The sequence below is a fragment of the Topomyia yanbarensis genome, chromosome 1, assembly GCF_030247195.1.
Source record: "Topomyia yanbarensis strain Yona2022 chromosome 1, ASM3024719v1, whole genome shotgun sequence".
NCBI lineage: Eukaryota > Metazoa > Arthropoda > Insecta > Diptera > Culicidae > Topomyia > Topomyia yanbarensis.
Window position 1 is genome coordinate 62,327,247 of NC_080670.1, and position 5,848 is coordinate 62,333,094.

Genomic DNA, 5,848 nt, shown 5'->3' on the forward strand with positions numbered 1-5,848 from the left:
ACCGTAAAATTGATAAAAACACGTCAATAAACACTGACTTTGTGAGGGGTAGGACAGTGCATAATGATTATGATTTTGAAAGCTTCCGTGCAAATCCACCAGACAACGCTGTATGTATTTATACGGATCTTTCAGTCATTTCGAAACAAAAAGCCATACACCTACACAGAGTAGGGTGGGACAAAATGATCGTTTTTTCAGCACAGCACTTTTTTGGCTCCATTTGAGGTCACAAACAACTGCAAAATTTGGGGTCGATTGGTTTTGACCCGGTGTAGCGCATGGCGTTTGAAATTTGTATGGAAATTAGTATGGGAAAACCTACTTCTTTGCATTTTTAATTTTACAGACTACAATACTTCCTGCTCAACTATCTACACCCATGAAATTGAGCTAAGGCTTTTGAATACTTCATCCAAACATACCAGTGTGGTAAATCTAAAATATATGATGTTATTTTGGTATGCTATATGAAATATCATTGTTACACCTGCAGTGTTGGCAAAAAAAAAAGATTTTTGGCATTTAATTCGATCTATCGAACTTTGAACAGCTATACCTTGTTTTAGAGACATTCTAACACCATGCATCTTTCGGCAAAGTTGTTCAGCATATCCTGGACTAAACTTCTATCTAATTGTTGGAATACTGCAGGAAGAATTGTGATCTGTAAAATTAAAAATGCAAAAAAGTAGGTTTTCCCATACTAATTTCCATACAAATTTCAAACGCAATGCGCTACGCGTCAAAACCAATCAACCCGAAATTTTGCACAGTTGTTTGGGACCCCAAATGTAACCAAAAAAGTTCTGTGCTGGGTTGATGAGGTTATGATTACGTTTTTCCATATAACAATGCCCCACCCTAATACAGAGTCTTCCTTTTGCAATAAATGCATGCATATTCACTCAGCGAATCGTTAGAGCTCTGAAAATGATAAATACTCGCGATGCATCGGTGCAAATTTCGGTATTATTGGTTTATGATAGGTTTCACAATTACGCCAACAATCAATAAAAAATCTTAATTATAAAAAAAATGATTTCTAAAAACGTTGATATTCGGGACACCTGATGCTCTTTAAACTGCTATTGAGAAAATCCGGTTTGACTTGATCGTGTAGAGCGGAAGATTTTTTTAAATAAGATCTACATCTAAATGGTAACACGTAGAACCAAAAGGCAAACGATCACCAATACGGTGACACTATTATTTACTCGACGTGTAAAGGCTCAAAATATGTAAGACGATACAAAAGTTTAAGTGTCAATCAATGACGCATTCCATCTGAGACGATACAATTTTGAAATAAGTATCACTTTTAAAAAATGAAATGAAATTTTTTTACAAGCTACATATCGTCCTCATCGGTAGCAAGTTTAGTTTCATTCATTCTCACCAATCGACAAATGACACTCACACATTCATACTAATGCTGCTCATTAATGTGATGCGGTGAAACTAAACACAAATATGTTTCAAACTTCTAATCCTATGAACAATACCTACAAACCGTAACTAGATACTTAGCTTAATCGGATGTCATTTGAAAACACTATCTAGTGCGATGCGGTTGATGCTGCATTCTGCTAGTTTTCAACAAATATTCCAAGTTCACTGTAAAATCACGCCCGATGCCCTTTCCACTTTGCAACTCCTCCTCGAACTTTTTTTTAACCTTTTTTTACACAAAATAGCAAATAAAAATTATTTAATAAAACTGCATTATCACGACCACACCTTCCATTGAACTACCTTGATCCCTATCCTTTAGAAGTAGGGGAACCCGGGGCTAGTTGGCTGTTGGGGTATGTTGGCGGAATCCTCTTTTCTCCGTTTCTAATAGACATAAAGCGCTGTCTCTCGTTGTGAACCTCAAGTAATGTGAAACGCATTATCCAATGTGTTTTTGTTGCAAAACAATTTGGTTAGTAGAAGCTGTGTGCGATATTGTAATTTTGAGCATACTTTGAAAATTTTCATAATTTTAAACATGTTGCGGTATTTAAGGTGGTTCGTATTCCTCTATTCCTCGAACGATTATATTTTTCGATAGTGCGTGAAAAGAGTTTTCAGTCTCCGTATAGATATTACACCAATCTATAGACAAAAGTAATTTTTAAATCCTTTTTCATAGAACATGTGCTGGGGTAAGTTGGTGATGACGTACATGGGGCAAGTTGGCGGTACTATTTTCAGTGCAAAAATAGTCATCAAATATTTTCATTTCTGGAATTCACTGCAAAGTAAGATAAACTTTTTCTTGTGTTTCTCGTCAATGCAGCGGACAATAGTTTCGGACAATCGCCTGAATAACTTCGAAAATTTGCTTTTGATTATGGAGTATACGTCGAAGTCAAAATGATGGGGTATTGAGACTGATATATAATAAAAAGTGTCGAATATTATACAGTTTTATTGAAAAGACAATCGCCACATTTCATAAGGACCACTGATGTAATCGGATTTCCATTTAATTGCTTATTTTCTGGCATTTCGCCAACTTACCCCATACATACCGCCAACATACCCCGGGGCTGTGGTAAGTCGGCGGCTGATCAATCATTTTCATAAAATTCAGATATGTTGCCAACAGTCTGCCCTTTCGTGTAACGTGTTCTATTTTGCAAGATCTACCAAAATCAAAGCGGTAAAAAATTAAAACACCGCCAACTAGCCCCGGTCTCCCCTAATAACTGTCAAAAACGGTTACCTACGTGGCTAAATTTACTCTCCAAGAAGAACTATAGTGTCAAAGGAGGACGTGATGTAAATCTTTTTTAGAAAATTAAATAAAAATCATTCTGAAGCTTTAGAGAAGCCCAAGATAAGTAGAGAGAAATAGCTTATGGAGGAAAACCCTAAAGTACATTTAAAACTAGTGTAACCAAAAGCCTTTATTTTCAAAAAATTGTAAATATCTGCAACCAAACTAAAAAATCTGTAAATATCTGCAACCAAACTAAAAAATCTGCAAGTATCTGCGTCATCAAAAAAATCTGCAGCTAGAATTAAGTCTGCCATTACGAATTTGCAAACATGTCTGCAAATCTGGCATCTCTGATGCAGGGCAAATTTTTTGAAACCCTCTAAGAACGGTTGGTTTCAAAATTGTCCAATAAAGGACGTTCGTTGGACGAATTTGGACAACGTCCAAATAAACGTTCAACAAACGTCCATCGTTGGACCCGTGTTGAACGATTTTGAAACAATTTTTTGGACGTCTCAGTGGGAAGGTTTTGGCATCTTACACGCAGCGCAAAATACATTACACGCAACGCAAAATACATTATGAATTTCTATTTTGATGGAATGAAATGTATTTAATTTCGCTAATGTTTAGAAATGCATCACAAGTGATCTAGGGTTGAACATATATTTTGTTATATTACTAATGGTATTTAAAACTGGACTCCATAAAAGTGCGATTTTTCTTATAAAAGTGCGCATTTTCATTAAATCGTTTTCATGTATGAGGCGCACTTATTCCTCGTTGGATAATACATAAGTGCGTAATAGACACCAAGACAATTCAATGTAAAATCGCAGTTTTATTTGTGTTTCCGCACTTTTAGTCGCACTTATTATGTGAACAATGCGCTATAGATGAGCTTTATCGGTTTATAAAATAAAAGGAGAATTTTAATCTTCATTTTATGACCCAATTTACCGAACATTCTGAAATTATTAGTAGGTGTCCCTTATTACACGCTTCTTTCAATTTTATTTGAATGACCAATTCAATTTTTTCCGACCGATGTATTGGGCAAAAAATAAGTTGTGTTTGGGTAATGGGTTAATATAGAGCGCGAAATAAGTACAGTCATGATTCTCTGGTTGGGCCACAGCCTCTGCCCAACTAACGAATTTGATTCGCAAGTTGGACCGAAAATGCATCTGTTCACATCTTTAATTATTATCAGTTTGCTTATCAAAGTGAATGTGACATAAGATTTTGACATTCAGGTACTTTATAGTTGGACAATGGTCCAACTAGCGGAGGTCCAACTAAAAGCGGTCCAGTTAAAAAGTGACCAACCAGTGAATCATGACTGTGTACCGTACACTATCAATATCCCTAAGGGGGGAGGTGGGAAAAGGTTTCAGAAAAAACACTTTGTTGAGGCAGGATCGTGATTTCCGGCGGTTCAAGCTTTCGGGACTCGCACACGGACGACTCGTGGAGGCACAATCGAAAAACGGGACGCCGATGGAATAGGGCTCACGAGGAATAACTACGCACTACTAGCACAGCGAAAAACTTTTATTGACGATCTGTTCCTCTCGACGGTTTAATTGGGAAAGAGAGTTTTTATTACTACTATAGCTACAATTTAAACCTACGTTGCTTGAATTCAATTTTCTTACACTCTAATTTTGTGGCAAGTCCACTGACAGCACTGACAGCATTCGGTGTAACCTTTTCTACCGACAGTGTTGAGAACTGTCACACTTCTTTGCGATTTTTTTAGAAATTTGCGTGAAGCGAATTGATCAAAGCTTTTTACATTATAATCTATCATTTCAATAACATTCTGTAATTTTTCTATGCAAAAATAACGACTGACGAAGCTTTTCATAGAATGTCTCTGGAAAAAAACATAATGTCTGCTTAATGACTACTAAACCGATTTCTTTCAAACTTTCATACACATTTGTGATATCCATATTGTTTAAAATGATGATTATTGGTATTAGGAAGTGAATTTTTATTATAACGTAATAGTCTTAAGAACTTTTCTAACATGTTATGTAAAAAAGAAACCCCGGCGTAAACAAACTTTTGCAAATGCCGTGTCACATAAACGTTTTATGAAAAAAAAATAGATCTCAACCTCCACGATTTTTCTATTATTCGCCTGGATCGAGAAACTCCCTACGACGAACTGCTTTAGGGATCTAAAAGTGGTTCCTTCTACAACCTTCTCTCGACAACAGGTATTGAAATTGTCGCATTTCTGGTAAAAATCAATGGCTAATACCTTTGCATGGCTTACAGCTATATTACAACTAAAACCGGCACAATTACCAACGGCTCAAAGCCAGCGTACTTTCGTAACATTATTGAAAGATATGCGAAATAAATTAGAACATCGCAAAGTCTTATCGTATGGAATCGATTCTTTCGATTGTGCATCGACCTTACTACGACGTTTTAGATCTTGGCTTAAAATCATGGCATCGTAGCAGATACCTGGGCCGAACCAACAAGTAACACTTATGGACCTTAAAATAAATGCTATATTACTTGTAGGTAGTTTGGTAGAAATCGGTTCATAAAATCTATCGTTAATGGGATCCCGTTTTTCATAAAATGAAAACTAACATTCATATTTGAACGCAAATTAGTTTACGGCCTTACTAACGTGATAATAGATCTTGTATTGACCTATCCATTTGTATGCATTTTTCTGATTTTCCGTCAACTTTCATAGAGGCCGTAACGATACACTCAAAGCTCTCTGTTGCCTTCATTCCCCCATTGACAATGTGCGTCAACTGACATTTCATGCCGCAGAAGCTTTCACTCTATAAGACTTTCATTATGGAATCATAAAACGCCTGCGTGTATGCAGCCTTATGAGCACAACAAACCACATTTGGGGGTGTGTTCCAAGGCGACCAATCGGGGCAATTGTTTACATTCTCTTGGTAGAGCGAATGGTGCAATACTCTCTATTTAAAAAAAAGAATTTAAAAATGCCGGGAAATACAAACGGGTCGCCAGCCAATTACATGTGCAATATTATTTTTGCGCAAGACAGGTTGATGAGTGAATGGTTATGATGATGGTCGGGAAAGTTATTAATCAGTTAAGTTTTACTCCTTATGGGAAACGGACGTACAT